This window comes from Lichenostomus cassidix, chromosome 1 (assembly GCF_008360975.1).
Source record: "Lichenostomus cassidix isolate B80296 chromosome 1, HeHo_3.0, whole genome shotgun sequence".
NCBI classification, from domain to species: Eukaryota; Metazoa; Chordata; class Aves; order Passeriformes; family Meliphagidae; genus Lichenostomus; species Lichenostomus cassidix.
This window is the reverse complement of record NC_139479.1, coordinates 5,442,400-5,461,663: the sequence shown is the minus strand read 5'-3', so window position 1 is coordinate 5,461,663 and position 19,264 is coordinate 5,442,400. Positions and strand designations below refer to the sequence as shown.

Sequence of the window (19,264 nt, the reverse complement as noted above, 5' to 3'; positions counted from 1 at the left end):
TCCCCTTTTCTTCCCCTTTTCTTCCCCTTTTCTTCCCCTTCCCTTCCCCTTCCCTTCCCTTCCCTTCCCTTCCCTTCCCTTCCCTTCCCTTCCCTTCCCTTCCCTTCCCTTCCCTTCCCTTCCCTTCCCTTCCCTTCCCTTCCTTTTTGTCCTAGTCCTTTATGCAAGATCACAACTGGTGGCTGTGCAAAATGACTCCAAGGCTACTAGCAAATAATTAGGACATGCTAAATGAACAGCTCTTCCCCTTCCCTTCTTCATAAGGAATTTGTATACACACAAAATCATGAGGACAGTCAAAGCACATTAATCAAAATTATCTCCAAAAGCTACAATAAATGTATTTTTGTATTAAAAACAGGACAAAATAGAACTTTTCACAATTATTTCCTGTTGAGAAAACACAATATTATGGGATATATCCTTTCTTGGTCATAACTATAATATTGACTTTCAGAATTCATTCTTTAAATGAAAAGTTGTGAATTACAGTCTATTGTTACATCATTCTACTTTTTGGCCTGTTTTTAATCTTGGCTTTTTATGAGTGTTTTGCAGGCCAAATGAAATTTAAAAATGAGTGTGGAAGATTTTAAAAAGACAATTTTTCAAAATGTTGTTTTGTAGGAAATTGTGGAATGAAAAGTTCGCAATTACTGATTTTTCTGTGGAATTACAATGCAATTCCAAGTTTGGACAAGCATACCTGCTTCATCTGGGAAGGAGAGACTGATGCTATCAGGGATCCCTGGTAAACTGAGTTGGCTTTGAACTGATGACATAGTAATGAAGGTTTTAAATTCCTAAGCCATCCAACTGTCTATTAACAGCTCTTTAAACTTACTGCATACACACTGATACTGATCTGCTTATTACTGCAGAAATTCTAAACATAAACATTATTATGAAATCTTGTTTTAGCCACCAAGAATGGAGAGAGAATGAAACACTAGACAGCTTTTCTTTGTCTTCTATTCCACGTGTGAGAGTGGAGTTAGACATAACAGCCCTGTAACCTGCTCTGGGAGAAAAATAAGCCCTTATAGGACAAAATAACCAGCATTATTCAAACAATTTGGCCTGAAAGAGCTTGGGAAAAGGTAGGTGCAACAGAGGGAGGGAGAGATATCGCAGCTGACGAATTTAAAGTACAGAAAAGTGTGGCAAGGACACAGATGTGTGCTTTTGTCAAGAAATGGTTTCTTTTTTAGAAGGTTAATTAGTGCCGTAATGCTTTTCTGATGTATGTTGGTTCTATCAGCCAGAAAAGGGTTGCCAAAATGGACAACCCCTTCATACTGTGGGAAAGAAGGCAAACCTCTCTGACTAGAAGCAATTTTGCACCATTAGGTGCTCCTCTCGGGCTCTTCTCCCTACTTTGTCTGAAGCAAAGGACAATTACACCGTCTGTGTGGAACACATGCCCATTTCCCCAGGTTTGTTCAGACCTCAATGTGGCTGCCTTGCCTCTTTCAGGTTTTGTCTCTGGACTGATTGTGCTCTGCAGCCTGATTTCCACTTGAGCCCACTCAGGACTAGGATGCTGAAACATGATTGTTTCCACTCCTGGAGGCTGCTGGGTTTAGTGCCACACACTGCCTTAATGAGCTTCACCCCGAGCACGCGACCCAGCTGGCAGTGAACAACAGGAAACATTTTGGCACACATTTTCCCTTTGTGGGGTGAGAGAGGAAGCAGACGTGAGCCCTGGCGAGCAGTGACACAATTAAAATGGAAACAGAGCTGCCTTGCCCTCGGTGCAGTGTGAGATGAACCCTGGGTCACCCACCCCCTTTAGACTGCCTCCCTGCCAAGACCCCCGGCTTGGACTGGAGACGTGCAAGGAACATCCACATTAAAACTCACATGCAAGTGGTCTCCAGGGGCCTGAGCCAGCAGAGTCACAGGGAAGTCTGTCTCCCCATTCCCACAAAGTCTGGATCAAGCCCAGTCTCTTCTTTTCTAGTGAGCAAGGAACTTTTCCATTAATAGGTTAGAAAAGTTGTTAGGTGAAGATTGCTGCTGTATTTGCACCAAGAGTTTTCTAACACAACATTAAAGAAACAATGGCATATATTAATAATGGTATTTAAACTGAGGCACCTGTATTGTGTGATTGACAAGCGCAGATATTCTGGATTTGACCAAACATGGTGTCATTTGGTGGTAATTCCCCTAAGTCGTCCCATTTCAGCTGTGGACAAACAGGATTTCATTCTCCCAGCTGTCTGGGTACTTCCCAAGTCCTTCTCATAGCTGTGTGCAAGAGCCTTCATGGTTAAATTTATCTTCATCCTTTCCTCATGTCTTCATTTGTGTATTTTGTAATAGCAGTCATGGTGGAGGGGGTGAAGGGTTGGGGAAAACACTCACTTTATTTTCTTTTACTGGTAAATAACATTCAAAGCAACTTGGAAGCTATGTAATTGTGAGAAAAAAATATGGTCCCATTCCACACCTTGGGACATTTTTTCTTAATGTAAACTTAGCAAAGGTGCATGAGAGAACATTTTAGCATGAAAGCATTAATCTATGTTTCATTATGTCTGTCAGAACAGGATTCATGAGGATAAAATCTGTGCTGAGCAGGAGCATTTTCCTGTAACTCGAGTATGACTTTTCTGAAAGGTGGCAAGGTGAAATTTGTATCATCTTCATTAAAAGCCAAATCCTACAGTCCTTACCAGTGGCAGAACAAAACTGGGCAAAATTGGGCAAAATCGAACATGCTGAGTAAGTGCTACAGGGACCTTTAGAAAAGACAGCAAAATGCAAACTGATATTGGTGTTCAGCACAGTCAGGATGTCATCTCTTTCAAAAGGGATACACTTTTGGTCATCACATCATGTACCTACCTAGAGCAGTGTCATTCCAGTAGCCAATTATTCCCACTTAGTGAGCAGCATCTGCATAATGAGATGTGATGGCTTTTCCTAAAATGCAGAGGAAGAAGTAATTAAGAAAATCCCTCTGGGTAATGTTCATCAGCTTCTACACATTGTTCAGATGAGCTGCTAAATTTTGTGGAAAACTTCACCCCTCTCATCCCAGTGGTTAGCCTTCATCTGCTCTACATGCAAGGGCTGAACACTCATCAAGCTCTGTTTAGTGCTTTCTCAGTGTAAATAAAAGAAAAAAGGCATTTTTCACAGCAAAGACCTTTGTCATCTGTAGAACTTCAAGTAATTTACAAAGAAGTCAATGACTCCATCTTGCAGATGGGAAAGCAGAACACCAAGGACGAGCTGACAACCCATGGTCATGCAGAAGCAAAGCCTGGAGAGCCCTAAAATCTTGACCCCAAAAAGAAGAACTGCATTCACAAACCCAGATGCAGAAGGGACACTTTAGGGAATAAAATCCAGCTGTGCTTTCCATATTGAAATAACAATCTCCTTAAAAAGAAAAATACTGATTGATATAAAATCAGGCAGCTGGATGAATGGTGGAAAGATGACATTTGATCACCTTAAATGGAAAATACAAGCAGTGTAGACAGTCTGCTCATAAGTCATTCACAGGTATGAGTCTATACAAGCCAGTTTTGCAAGAGTTTGTAGATCTTTTTTATGATTGTGTTTCAGCCTCAAATCTTATTGGCATCTACCCACAAACTTGTCATCTCTGGAAACCCCAGCTTATGCTAAGTGTAGGCCCTTTGTGGGCTCTGAAAACACATGGAATACAAAAAAAGGGCAGAAAAGAACTGGGAATGTAGGGGAAACAGAAGGAAAACCAGAAAGAGCAAAGAAAGAAGAATAAATTTGAGAGGAAGGAAGCAGGAGAATGGAGAAGATAAAGAGAAGGGAAGAGTCATGAGGAGAAATACAGGAGGAGAGATAGGGAAATTTGGTTTTAATTATGTTTATTGTAGTTCTTCATGCACAAAATTACAAAGTGAAAACAACATAAACAGCTCTGCTGCAGGCATGCTAGGAAACAATCCATAAAGCAAGGAAACGTTACACAGGAGCTTGGAGTGACTTACTGCATTATTCACTACGTAGTAATTGCCCAAAAGAAATTAATGAGACTTTTTTCAATTAGTTTGGCAGATAGCTAGAAAGACTTATAGGATTCTTTGCTGTAGATTCTTTACCTAAATAACAGACAAAAGATAACCAAGACCTTTAGAAGCTGGTTGTAAAATAAAAAGATAGATATGCTCTGTGCAGGAGAGGCACCCCTGCCCCAGTGCAGGACCCGTCATACCAGATGGAGGATATCTTAACATAGCAGAAGAAAATCCCTGCTCAGAGAACTTGAAGAAAACATTGGAATGAAGGGACAAGCTGTGCTGAAAAACATGAGAATAAAAGATTTTACAAGTCCAAACCCTGAACCCCAACAAATTCGCAAATCCACCTATAAACTTGGCCCAGCTTTCAGCTACTCAGATAGTTCAGGGACAACAATAACAGGAACAGTCAAGTAATTTAGGTGTGACAAGTTTTGGCAGGGTAAAGTCATTCTCTCCAAAGAACTGCATTCTCCCCCACACTAATTAAGGCTAACAGGGACCCAAATACCACAATTTTTCCAACTCTTCCCATTTGCATTCCACATTTAGGGCTTTCCACCTTATTCCTAAACCCATGCTCATTTTACATTCTCTCTTCAAAGAAAGAAACTTCAGAAAACCCTTTGACCTGAAGGGCTGAATGGAGGGTACCTCCAATCCATAGCAGATTTCTTTATTTCCCCCTAGAGTTTGGATGATGATCACAAAGATTTTTCTTTTCATTTCCTTATTACCCGTTTCTACCTTTGAACTTTTCTAATTTAGAAATCCATGATTCTTCATCTTCTTCATCTCAGACCTCTAGCTGCTGGATCTTTCCTGATAGCAGCTAACAAGGCTGGGATCATTAACCAAACAATCAAGGAGAAAATCTAGATACATGTTAATAGGAGGATATTCTTTCTCGTTATAGCACTGACAATGTATCTTAAAGTCTCCTGTCAAAAATGTCCTTGAAATCTGCTGAGTGTTATCCTTGCCAAACACATTGTCACAAGAATTCTGCCTGTTTCTAACATAAGCCTCTGAACTGGTTGGTACAATTTCTGGCTGAAAAAGTTGAAATCAGCAAAATGTGTCCCCAAAAACAATGCAACATTACAATGAAGTGTCTATGCTCACAGAGGTTCGATGTGCACAGGTCTATCTGTGTGTCACCATGTCCTGCACGGTGTGACTTGGCACCTGAGCTCTGAGCATCTGGCACAGCTGCAGTGCCAGCAGTGCAGCCCATCGTCACACCAGTAGTGATGAATTAGCACAGCACCCTGGCAAAACTCCGAGCAGCCCCGAACTGCAGGGATGGGCACATTGCACAGCCTTCATCCTGCCAGCTCCCTCCTGCCCCCCTGGCCAGGCAAACACGACTGGTGCTGCTCCCTGAAACAGTCTGTCTTCTCTTATGTCCTTAACCTGCTCCACTCATGCTGCATTTTTCTCTGAAAACCTCCTAACAGAGCAGAAGTGTGTCCATGGAAACCTCCCTTGCTTTGCACAAGCTGTGCAGTCTGTTGCTACACTTTTACATCGGATTTGTTACTGCTGCTTATTCACTTGGACTGAAACAGTAAACTTGTCTGGAGATGTTCTGAATTATTCATAGGCAGCACATACAGAGATAAGTCAGGGCATGAGATGCACCTTGGTGCTGAAGTCAACGTGGTGTGTGAGAGTGAAAGATGCTTGTGTGGCTTTGTGGGGAGCTGCTCTCAACCACTGGGAATGATGAGGAATTGGGCAATGACCATTAAGACCTGAAAGCAAATTAGCTTCTGACAGTGGAAGTCAGGGGAAGATTTTTGACAAAGCAGCTGCCTTTGCCTCACTTTGATTGGGAACACAATGTTAAGGTCTGGAGTCACTCCCAGGTTTGTGTTTGGCTTTCACAGGAGCAGTTTTGTGGGCACATAGGGGCAAGAATATCTGATAGAGCTTAGGCAGCTAATTACTTCACTATGCCTCTCCAGGAAGTAGTTAGATGACTACATATTGACTATGGCTCTGGAGCTGCAGCTGGAAAACTATCCATGGAAGTTGGCTAAATCGGCCAGTTTCAGATTTGCCATCCACCATCAGCTTTGAGCTCATTTTTTCAGACAGTGAAGGTGTATTCACTAGAAAGTATTTGTGTTTTACAAACAATTTCTGCCTTCCTCTGAAGTCTGGTACTGAAAGAGCCAGAAGCCAGTGTTTGTGAACTGTTAGTGGACCCAGTTTGAAAATGCTGGGTTCAGCTGTGGTTGCACACTACTCCAGATGAATTGTGTGACTTCCATCTCTAGTCTGAGTCTGCAGCATCACAAACGGGCCTGTTTATAAAGCCATCAACTAATCAGGTAGTTATGCTTTTCTAAAAAAAAGGTGTACAACTATTGCTCTGAGAAAATGGAAGACAAAGTGATTCCTTGCTAAGAACACTTCTGTAAACCCTGGATTAAACAGTCACTTAAGATCTCGTGTTCATCCTTGTTCAAAGTGGGAAATGTTTTTTGAAAACACAAACAGAAACGCTTTGAGAGAAGAGAAACTTGGTTCTGACCCAGCTATAGCCATTAGCAGACTTAGGGAAGTGTCCTAATTTGAAGATGTAAGTGACAAAAGCAAAGTGCCACATGCCACAGCACAAGACAATGGATTTAAAAAGAAGAGAGCTACCTTCCCAAATCACCATTGGTTTACCAGTTTGACCACCAGGAAGAGCCTTCTCTTTGTAAATTTCATGTTCTCATTTAAATTAACTGAAACTTCACTTTGTGCCATCTTTATTTTAAAATCAGATTTATACCGGTTAGTAATTTTTCCCTAAAGCACTTTACAGATCTATGCCATCACAGTTGGTGTCTGACTTTCAGCTGTCAGTAATGTAGTGCTGCAAGATGTTTTTAACTTAAATTATATATATCTATCTATCTTATATTTAAATTACTTCAGAGTTGTGTACAGAGCCTTGTTTTTAAACACTTGTTCTCTTTCTGGAGATCGTGTACACGTGCAGAGTTTGTTAGGAATCCAAGAATTTTCTGATTCTAATACTCCTACAGAACATGACTAAATATTCAGCAATGCTTCAAATTAAGTTAATGCCCCACCCGAGCAGATCAGTTCTTCAAACAGCCTGCATTCCTTCACCTGGGAGTGGAAGGAAATAATGAAAAAAAAGTAAATAAAGGAGTGAGATGGAAAGCATTTTTGCTGTGCAATTATCCTGATTTTCAGCTTGCACTCCCTGAGAAATGAGGGAAGGGCATCCCTTGAAATGTCCCTTGGCCAAGGGAAAAACTGCCTGTGGATCAGTACTACCATTCACACTCAACTTGTCAAGTATCTTACTCTGTCAGGCCACTGAATTTAGAGAGATCTCAGTGCCTGATGTTTTAGAAGCATGACAGATATGAGGGAGATGACTCTCATGGCAGCACTTGTGCCCAGCTCTCGCTGTGGGCTGGAGCAGAGAGGAGAAAGAGTGTTCAGGACATCTTCCCTCCCATTTTGCAGTAAAACATTCTTACTGAGCCAATTTTCCCCCAGTCTACTCCACAAGGTAGCACTAAGCTTGAGTTCCTGGCTCACGATGTGATTTTCACACATAACCAACCTGTCTGGGTGGAAGGGTTGGGGAGGAGAATATTTCCACACATAAACCTCTTTGAGAGAACACTCATCCACCTCGACTGATCATTTCAGAGTTATTAGGCAAATATCATGATGACACCAGACTTGCCTTCCAAACCATCTGGAGGGAATAACTCAGAAATTTTGCAAGACTTTTCCTTCCTTCCCACTGCCATGGTTTCATTACCATAAACCAGCCTGCTAGGAGACAACCAGTGAATTATGCACTGTGCTGAGCAAAGCCTTGGTGCAGGGTCCATATTTTGCCATTTAGCTCACAATGAAACTCACATGTTTATCAGTCATACTTGGGAGCGTTGCTGCTCTTCAGCAGAGATTTTTGCCTTCTGAGGAGGCGGTTTGTGTTCCATGCACCCTCTGAATCACATTCCGCCTTTTGGATTTTAGTACGCAATGATGACACAGCAAATTACACCCTTGTAATATGAAAAGATAATATTTTTCTAGCAACAGTTCATAATGCTGGGACCAGCTGGTCCAAAATGGTTGGCAATGACACATCCTCAAATCCTCAAAGGCGTGCTGGTAATGCAGCTCCTCAGAGTCTCTATTTCTTGGTTTTAGGATTAAATGAATGGAGCATCTTACATGAAGATATTCCACTCTGGATCATACAGTAGTGGGAGTTTCAGAAGAGTTGAAGCCTTCTTGAATTTAATAAGAATTTTTATTTCTGGTGTCTTGCTCTCATCATGAGACAACATCTTTCATGACATCTCTGTATATACACTGATGATATGGGGAGATAGAGTCACCCCTTAATTCTCTGCACCTCCAAAAACGAGATAAATGGGAGCAAGGGAAAGTCCATTGCACAGCATGTGCTGCTACTTACTTACTTTGACTTGACATTGATGGATGCATTCAAGTATTTACAAGCTGCCTGATGAGATGACTCAGAGAAAGTTTGAAAGAAACAGCACGGCTGACACCCCTGCTTGAAGGGGGAGGAAGTGGGAGGGAAAGATTGCCTTGAGATCAGAGTTTGTGGTTTTTTAAAATGCTGCTGCTTCACAAGCCCACTCTTTGTGCTGGAGTAATTATGTGGGTGTACTAGGAAAAAAAAAAAAAAGCTAAGCAGCTTGAGAAAGGTCTGGCTGTGGGGAAACCCAAATTTAAAAATCTTGAAGCAGAGCAGCTCAGTAGTCCTGGAGGAGGACATGCAAGCCATCTTTGCAAGAATCCAGAGCAGTTACTGCACCAGTCCTGGGAAGCCTGGGGTGCAGATCCATGGGCAACAAGCCCACCTTTCCATCATCCTGCTGTAAAACTCCTCCCTGCCAGGCTTGTCCCCTGTCTGTGGCATTGCACAAGACGTAGGTCAGCACATTCCTCCCAGAACTTGAAGACCTCTTTAGTTGAAGGTTTCTCTGACCACATGAAGATATAGACAGGATTAGGGATTGGAGGGTCAAAAAGCCATTCAGACCTCTTCCTTCCACCCCTACAATGTGTGGCTGGGCCCTGGAGATGTGCCCTAGTACTCACCAGCACCAAGCCCTCTTGTTTGGGGTAAGGCCAGAGCCGTGGCAAAGCATAGAACAGCCACTCTGGAGATCATGTCTGTCACCACTGATTTTTCAGTGAGCAGAGAGCAGAAAGAAATGTGCATCCTGTTCTATGAATTACCATTTTTGAGCTGTCGGGCAGGAAGTACCTGCACCAAGCTGGGAAGGCACTCCTGTAAGACATCACATTTAACTCTTTCCATTTTTCTAACAGCTTCTGCAGGTCACAGAGCAACAGTGTAGAAAAAACCCTACAGAATTTGGCTTTCTCCACAGTTCCATATGGCAGAGTGCACCTCCACCTGTCCTTATTCCAGCTCCCCATGTCATAGCAGAGGGAAGGGGACAGGTGCAAGGGAAGAGTGTGGTGAAATTTGGACTTCATCCCCATCCTCCAGACAGTTTTCATCATGAAATCCTCATACTGTAACCAGCATGGTAAGAGGGACAAGTTCCCTGAGTAACCAGCTGGCACAGTTCCCCAGCATGAAGGAAGAGGAGGAAAAAGACAATTTCACCTGCAGAGTCCCAAGAGGATTTCATAACTTACCTTTATACAAAGACAAACCAAGGATGTGAGCTATTTCTTCTATGCATTGCTGCTCTAGCTCATCAGATAAACTCTTCTGAGTCCATTTCAGGCAGGTCCAAATACAATACAGAAATGTCTCGAGCATTCTTTGTCTGCAGCTCACACCCAGGTGAGCTCCATGCCAGCTGTGGGGGCCTGGATAGAGGTGCTGCTGTGGAAATGGGAGCTTGGTGTGGATCAGCCACTTCAGGACCCACCCAGGTGCTGTGGCAGAAGCATACCCTAGCTTGCAAAAGGAATATGATGCACAAGAGTTATTCTCCACCCAAGGAAATATCACATGCTACTATTTATATTCTTTTATATCCTCTAGGGGCTTGGATAATTCTGGATGCTTCCTGTTCCTTAAAATATAATTTTTAAAAAAATTAAAAATGAGGGAGAGATTGAGAAACTAATGGAAAATCCTAAAATGGCTGTCTTGCTCTGAAGAAATGAGAGCATTTCTCTCAAAAGTTTTTTTGCAAAAATCTCTAATTGCATTACAAGATATTCTGTTTCCTTGGAATTTTGTTTTTCTGTCAGACTTTGCTGAAAGGGATATTTTTCTTGTCAAATCTTGTGTAATTACAAAAGTGAAGGCATATTTTCCACTATGGTGGTGAAATTTCATTTGGAATGAAAGACATTAAAGAAATGTAGGTGTATTAATGTTATTGAAAATAGCATTATGTAACAGGAGTTTGATGGACTTGCAGGTCTTTATTGGAGGTCAGATGCAATTATTACTCATTCCCCAGTGCTCACAGAACCTGATGTCTCTTCCAACACCAAAGAAAGGATTCTGGGGGACTGCAAAGGGCACTGGTTTGGGACACTGGAACATCAACTTAATTCCTCCTTTCTTTTGGGAGTATAAAGGAGCGACACTCTGACTGGCAGAGTGCAGTGAGGAAATTTGCTTAATTGCTAAAGCAATAACGCTTAATACAAATCATGACACACGAATAAAAGAACAGGAGAAAGGAGCCTCTAGCTGCACAAGAAAAAGCTCTATGAGATTTCAAAATGTTCCCTTGCATGCATATATGCAGTGTTTTGTACAGTAACCATAAAAATGACATGTTTTATACCTTTCAAGCACAAGCTACTTTGTAGCACTTGGTGAGTCATTAGCGAAACTGATCTTACTAAAATCTTTGCTATTTCTCTTGTTCTAACTGAGATCACTAAAAATAAAGTCTTGGGTAAGATACACGCTGCAAAAACAAAATAATGTGCATGCTCATTTTCTCCCCATCCCCTGCTGCCCAGTGTGCAGGCTTGGCCATCCAGCTTTGCCCTTTCTTCGCCATCCAGGAGACAAGTCCTGGCTCCAGAGTTGCTCACCTGAGGTGGAGCCCCACTGGACTCAGAGTAGGCTTCCTCCTTTGCTGTAAGTGCCTGGGGAGGGCAGGTGAGGGAAATGAGGGTATCTTTTGGCTCATAAATAGACTCAGACATTGGGTGACCTGGTGCAGCTGCTGTCTGTGATGACACCTGGCTGAGCTCACTGCACCTGCCCATCCACCATATCTCAGCCATGGCCCTCCTGGGAGCACTAAGCTCTGGAGCTGGAGCTGCAGATCCAGGCACTGTGCCTGTCACAGGTCCCTTGGCTTATCCCCTGCCTGGGATCTGCCTGCTGAGCCCTTGTGCCCTGCAGAGCTCCTGTTTTGTGCCATCCTGAGCCCTGGACACCACCCCAGCCAGGGCAGAGCTTCCCTTTGCAGCCGAGCTCTGCAAGGGGAGCAGCACTAATTAGAGCAAGAAGACAGAGACACCAGAAAGCCTTTGCCTGTGATCACATCATTGCTCTCTTTAACCATCAACCACCAAAAGTGAAAGCACTTCACAGGAGGAAAAGCAACAACTAACCTATAAATAAAGCATTGCATCCTTCTCAATGTATTTTTCTCCCAAGCAATCAATTAATGTTTCTGCAACGAAGAGATTATCAGCTCCTGTGAGTGGGAAAGGAGGGGTCTGCTGTGAGTCTGAGGGGGCTCTGCTGCAGAGGACACACTGCAGAAAGAAGCACCTCTCCTGCAAGATACAGCACGTTGCATCCTAAAAATGGGAGACATCCCTGCACTGAGGAATCATCTTATCTCTGAATCCAAATGTCTATGAATTTTATTTACTTATTTTTGACGGCTGAACAGGCAGCAATGTGTGCAGAGGGGAAGGAGAGTATTCATTTGTTTCATTGTTCATGCCTTCAATTGTCCTCCGGCTGGTTGTGAACAGTATTTTGCTGCTGAGCACTAGTGGACCCTTTCATGGTGTCTGAAAGCTTGTCAATAAAAATAACTGCAACAAGAAAAGAACAGCTTTCCTATCGTGCAGCACTTTCAAGTTATCTCTTGATAGCAAGCAGTCAGATGTCACCACTATAAAACCACAGCTCTCTGGGATAATGTATAACCCGAACAATAAATCCAGTATTGTATTCCTAGTCTTTCACATCAGATATGCAGGACCCAGTGTCACTGCTTTTCCCTTCAGTTTAACCAGGGTTGGTCTGTCTGCTTAAGCTGAATGTTCTTCTGACTCCTACTCCTTTCTAAAACTAACCCACTTCATCTGCTGCCTGAATAAAAAGCTTTGCGTTAGTCACGACATCTTCCTGCACTGTTTTATTCACAAAGTTTGACAGAAAAATACATGTTATGAAACCAACTTTTAATGCCTGATGGAAATAGGTCCAAACCAGCCTGGGCAGCTGTCCTGGGAAAACTGAAAGCAGCATTAAGAGCTCCAATCCATTTCACCCTGCTTGATGTGTTGCCAGGCTTGGGTCACCCTTTGATGAGACCAAAGACCATGGTGCTGGGTGGACCAAAGGCCCATCAAAACCAGCACTTGATCTCTGAAAGTGGTCAATAGCAGGTGTGTCAGGGCAGAGGAGGACAAACAAACTGTGGTGGGAATCATGTTCCCACCTTGCCTTAACCTGCTGCCTCAAGCCAAATGTTGTGCTCATGTTTGTAGCTCAGGAAGTGTTTTTTCTTTTTGTGTTTTGGTCATCTTATGAAGAAATTCAGACTTTCCACTCCATAGTATCTATGAGTAAAACATATCCAAAGACCATGCAATGCATAGACCACTTTCTTAATTTGCTTCAGATCTCCAGTCTGATAACATTAGAAGAGGTTGCCCAGAGAGGCTGTAGGATCTGCATCCTTGGAGGCATTCAAAACCAAGGAAGACAAATCCTGAGCTAAGCTGGCCCTGCTCAGAGAGAGCTTTGGACCAGATTACCTCCAGGGATGCCTTTCAACCTTCCTGTCCTCATAACTTCTCAGGGTGTTCAGCCCCCTTTTTGGCAAGTAATATTGAAACAATTCTTTCTTTTCACTTTCTTCTTACCCGTCAACCACACCATTCACAATCTCATGAAGGAAGGACCACAAACTTACAGCCCCTCTCTGTCCTTGCCAGGTCTCTTCCTTGCTTCAGGGTGATTATTCTGTTTTGCCTCTCCCTTTAGAAAAGGGTGAGGTGCTCTGTACCCTCACCAATCCTTGCTGCCCTTCTCTCAACCTTAATTAATTCTGCTTCATCCCTTCTTAGGCAGGGAGGAAGGACCAGAACTCCCTGCAGAGTTTAAGAGGTGAGCAAATCAAGCACTTTCTATTATGGGAAAATGGTATATCCAGACTGTTAGATAAACTTCTCCTAATAATGCTACTCTAGTTTGCAGAGCCATGAAACAGCATTTTCTCCATGGTACTCCCAGACTCGTATTTCTCTCTCTTAAAGTAATCCTTGATTGTAGTCCCATTTTACAGCATCCTCCCTCCTCTCCTTTGTCCTCTTCATTCTTGCACTTCCCTGGCAGTCAGGGCAACACTGGTGTTTGTGGGGCTCTGGGAAAGCCAGGCAGTCTCAACAGCAGCTTTCACTGCACCAGAAAGCTCTGACTTGAAGGCTAAGGCTGTGGCTCAGTCCTTGGCAGCCTCAGTCAGTGTGTCTTCTGGCACCACAGCAACTTCTGCTGTCCTGCCCGTCTCCTGCAGCACCTCAGGGCACCTTGGGTGTCCTGCCACCCTTCAGAGCCTTCTTCATCTCCACAAACAAAAGGTCACAGGTGGCTTTCTTCCACATTAACACCTCAAAATGGCTCAATGAAGGAGCAGAGAACATCCAGGCCAGTGCAGGGGATGGAGTGGGGCTGTGGGAGAGGGGCAGATGATGACACTGCACTGCAGAGGCAGCTGTTCCATCAGCTGAGGCTGCTGTGGGACTGCAGCTGTATTCAAACTTCCCAGAGAGGAGCCCCTGGAAACTCAGAGCCTGAGGAAGGAAGCTGCTAATGAGCATCTTTCCTTCTTCCCTTTCTCACATGCAAAAGTACAATTGTTTTAATGGCAAAAGATAATAACTGTAATATGTTATGATTACACCATACTTCTTAAACATTTCTTTCCCCCAGCAAATCTTTGCTGGTTTTACATAAAGTTTGTCCTCCCAAGGCTGTGTGAGGTATCTCACACTGAAAGCAGAGGGCTGTCTTACAGAGAAACAAGGTGAACTTCAGGGATGTAAAACTATGTGATTGAGTTCATGCAGTCTATTAGGACAAGTCAAGAAACAGGATGTAAAGGTCTGTCTCCGACTTCAACAATGTCTTTTACCACTAGAAAAATTCTTGTAGAGAAGGAAGAATTCCTCCATGTAATCCTGCTGGGGAGGAGATTGAGGAAAAGCCTGATGCACGTCTGAAGGAGACAACTAATTTCTTTTGGTGTTTTTCAGGTACCTTATCAATCGCCTTATCTTGTAGTATCCAGAGCATTACTTTAATTTTCTCATGCCTAAGTAGGATGACTTGGGTTAGATGCCCTCACACAGGAAAAGCAATTTTCTGTCTGGGTCAGACTATTCCTCTTTTACATATTTCTCTTCTGAAATCCCTCCAGACTTCTCTTCAGAAATCTGAAAAAGATAAGCCCTGATCTTCTAATAGTGATGGGACATCCTCCTCCCAGCCAAGGGCCTCTGCTCTCCAGCTATGGCCCCTGCTAGCAATCTTCATGGGCTTGAATCAGGAAAGCCTTTCAGAATTTTAATACATCTATCCTTGTTCAGGAAAACACCACAGTCAGGAATGTTTGAAATCACTTGCAGACCCCCAGTACTGTAAATGAACTCTTGTAGAAAATGAGTGTCATACCCAAAAGGCAACAAGGCAGAGTAGGTGTATTATAACTGGTGGGACCTTCATGTTTATCTAAGGTTTTAAATAGTTCATATTTTTATATCACATGATTTTGAAAATGATATTTATTCATGTAATTAGAGACTGTACTGTCCCAAAGCAGCCAAATTGAGACTCTGTGTGCAGCATGAATGTTGTCGTTTCCTGGTATCTGCTTAAAATATATTCCTAATGCATTCTTTTATAGATTTCTTTCCCCCATCTTATTCAATATTCCAACATATTTTAAAAGGGAATAAAAAAATAAGAAGAGAGAAACAGATAAAGCTAAATTTCTAACAACTATGGAAATGACCATCCTACATATCTCTAAGCAGATGGTTTTTCTGCATACACTGAGAACAACCACACCAAGACAACATCAGCAAAAACAATTTCTAGCTTTGCAGAACCTGATCACAGCCTGAACTGCCATTGGGAACTTAGACTGTCCCACCAAATTCTTTCCACCAGAAGAACAAATTAAGAAGAAAGTCAAGTATTACTGTCCCCATTTCACACTCACACACAGGTACTGCTTCCCAGAGAACTGAAGGGACATACCTTGAGGAGAGAGGTCAGGAGCAGTAAAGTCATGGAACAGCACAAGGCTCACTTAAATCCCAAACCAGCTATTGATGGCTCCCATTACTCCTCCAAAAAGACCAGGCAAAGACAAATCAGATTTCAGTTTCATTTCGGTTTCAGGCTGTCTTCCATGGGACTGCATATTGCACCTCCTGTAAGAAAAAGCAAGAGCTGCCCTTAGGTTGTGCCAGGAAGGCCTTGTCCTGAAGCTGTTGCAGAGAAGACAGCTGTAAAAATTGTTTTTCTACACCAAAAACACCATGAGCAGAGCGGCACTCTTGGCTGCAGAAGCCAGCGATAAGGCAGGATGCGGGAATTGCCTCCCACTCTGGCCATGAACCCAGAACCACATCCTCTCTCTCGGGAACAGCCCACTGTTTTTCCCTCTGCTGCCTACTACAGACCATGAGGATGGTGGACATCCCACTTGAGCCTGAAGGGGATTGTTTACCCTGTCATGAATACCATGCCTGGACAAAGTGGAACTTTATAGCAGCCCACAATTAGCCAAATCCCAGCCCCTGTAACCAGAGTGCAGAGATGCACTCCTGCTCTTCCCATCCTGCTGGGGTGTTCTCAGAGCTCAACCATGTGCTCGCCAAAAAAAAAGAAATACTAATGCAGCCACTTTTCTGACAATCTTGTTTTAAACTAGACAATGGTCTTTTGAAATTCCCCATATTAGATCTGATGAGATGGCTTTGCTTAAACCTGTACACTCATACGCATATTTTCATGCTGAGACAATGTTTAATAAGCTCAGTCCTGCCTAGCTGAACAACTTCTATCCAGCAGGCATTGCTCAGGTAGGTTCACAAACCTTGAAAGGAGCTACCTGCATTTCCTTCATTATTCTGGCAGCATCCCAAGTAAATAGGGAATCACAGTTGGAGTTCTAACAACACTCTGATCATTCCCACCTTCCCATACCAGCAATCCCACTAAAGACCAGGACAAATCTGCCCCAAGGTGAGAAACTAGTCAGCATTCAATACCACCAGCATTCAGTGAGCAGCTTCTGCAAGATCTGGAATGGCTCAATTTCTGCCATGAGTACTATTCCCCCTAAGAAAGGAAAAAACTCCATGAAGAATAAGCATTTTTACAGCTGTGATGGAGTCATGCTCTCATCTATTCTAGCAAAAAGACGAAGCCCAGAACAGTCAGAGTTGACAGTATAAATTAATCCCTCTTCATATTTGCCTTGCAGTTTAATCTCAAATGCCACTAACCTATGCTTGTTTGAAAACAATCAACTAGTCTCTATTTCAATAGTGGTTGTGTATGCCCCAGAATCAATTTTCCGTATTTGTACTCTCTTCCATGCCTTCATGAGTTTAATCACCTTATTTAAAAATGTGCAAGAGCTATAAATATGAGAAAAAGCAAAGCTTTCAGCCATGAGGCTGAGTGGAAACATGTATATCAGTGAACACATTTCCTGAGTAATAGCACACTACACAGTTTGTAAAATGCAATTACGTTGCAGCAACTCTTATCAGGAAACATATTTACACTGATTTCTTGTAGCAATAGATCAAAGAACTTATTTTACTGACCCATATCTGTATTTAATTGTACAGCAGTTTCTTACATAAACAAGCAAATTGTCTTCCTTTTTCTGAATAATTTCCTACTAATGGACAGCAGTTTTCCTGACATAGATGCTTTGCAAAGATTAATTTTTGAAGGCTGAAACTGGGGTCTGAATTTAATATGGTTGGGAAATGCAGATGTCTGAAACACTGCTGTCTATAGTGAAAAGAGAAAAAGTGAAAAGAAAAGAGAAGCAGTACACACAATGAGGCCACCACCCTGAGAAGACACTAGCAGGTGGCCTTGTCACAGAAACAGTTGTTTTTTTTCTCCTGTATATTTTCTTCTTTGTCTCTACCCACCCATGAAACTGTGTAAAAAAGTACAAGTAATATTGGTCCAGAAGAGGAGGACAAAGGAACAGGCAAGGCTCCCAAATCCTGGCTCCCATTCCTTTAATAACCAGGGGTGTGCAGAATGTACTTCCCAGCCATCCAACCAGACTTCCATTGAGACATGGCCTCCTGCACAGCTGAGCAGCTGACTGCAACTCCTTTGGGGGGGATTTAAAATATTTTGCTTCCATTCTGCTTTGAAAAATCATCACTAGCTGAGTAAGAACTCCGCAGATGGGACACGTCACCTGTGGGCTGCTGCTCTCCGTGCAGCTCTGCTCACTTAAGGGCCCTGATTTGTCTGGTTGCTCCAGCACAGACAGGAATACCTGTGAAGGCATTTGCAGCCATGAGCAGCATGTTCCAGGCAGCATCAGCAGTGGTTTGCTGTGATTAGTTGTGCCAAGAGCAGTTGGGATGAGAAGGGGAGTCACAGGGTTGAAGTTGTATTGAGGACTGAGTGAGAGGGTCCACCAAGCAAGCCCAAGGACTCAGTCCTTTGACCTCCTAGTCTTTAGAGCTGCTATGGAAATTTCTATAAAATTTCTTCCTTTGCAAAATGATGACTTGTTAAAAAAAACAGAAATATGGAAATTTAACATCTGTATTATGGAAATACAGATGTTAAATGAAACTTTTGGTACAAATAACAGCTTGTGTCTCTCTAGGAGCCAATATGTGTCAAGGCTGCTGGAGTTGATGTAGGGATTTCAGTTTCAGGATTAGGTGTTCTCCTCACCAGTGTCATTTGATAGAAAGGAAAAGACAGCTTCTCCAAGCCCACCCATTGGAATAGTTTCCATTTTTTATAAATAATAAACACTTGGACTGGGAGGAAACATCCGAGACCCCCTCACCCTAGAGCAGTGCTCAAACTCACACAGACATGAGAAACACAAGCAGCTTATATGGCCAGAAATATTTAACAAGACCCATCACAGAGCAGCTGATGGACTGCTGGCAGGGGAATCCCTCCTGGCATGAGAAACCCAGATCAAGTCAATGAAGGGTTTAAATCTGTTTCTCCAATAATCCCAGTGTGAAAAACAAGCACCAGGCTACCACCTAGTCCAGAAGAAACTTGCTCTTTTCCCTGTTTGGAGAATACTTTTAGAGTTCTGCTTCATCCCAGAGCAGCATGGGAACATTTCCCAGCCAGCTCTGCTCCCCAAATTTGTTCTTGAAAATGGCAACTAGTTACATTTGGGTTTGCTTTGGTAAATTTGAAACCAGGTTGGCGAAATGATAGATCTTGTGTTATCTTGCAATAATTACAGTTGATTCATTAAAGTTAACAAAAAAATGCAGGTCATTGATCTGTGTTAACTCATCTTTCAGGCAAGGAGTTTTCTATGTCTAGCACAGTTTTCATTTAGGTGGAAAAATAAGTCACTTAACTTGTTTAAATTAATAACACGGAGGAAGAAAGTAATCAATACAAGTCCGAATTGTGAAGGAGTTTTATTGATTTGAAAGAGTCTTACATGCCAGCAAAACCAAAAGATCCCCTGCAAGCTTCACAAACCCCTAGACTCAACTAGTCTGTGGTTATTATGGGGAAAGCCATGATACATTTCTTATTGAATGTCGTGTGGAGGCTGCTGTGTGTCAGCAGACACTGCCATATGTGGTTGGCTGCCCTGCCATTTCCTACAGAGATGCTCACAAGTCTCTGGATGATACTTAGGGAATTGTGCAGGAGAGCATCTCATATGTCCCATTAATTCCAAGAGGAGACGTGTCACTGCACTTTTTTAGAAATTTTCCATCATAACTAACTTACATTATCTGAGCATTATTTTGCATTT

The 19,264-nt window shown here is 42.7% G+C and overlaps 1 long non-coding RNA gene across 1 annotated transcript in view; it reads right to left on the bottom strand.

The window, feature by feature from the left end:
• Positions 1-19,264, bottom strand: part of LOC146444125 (uncharacterized) — a 90,132-nt gene that overhangs the window by 38,763 nt on the left and 32,105 nt on the right. Inside the window, exon 2 of the long non-coding RNA XR_014848704.1 lies at positions 15,502-15,677. This is a non-coding gene — a long non-coding RNA (uncharacterized LOC146444125). The remainder of the gene's footprint in view (positions 1-15,501; positions 15,678-19,264) is intronic.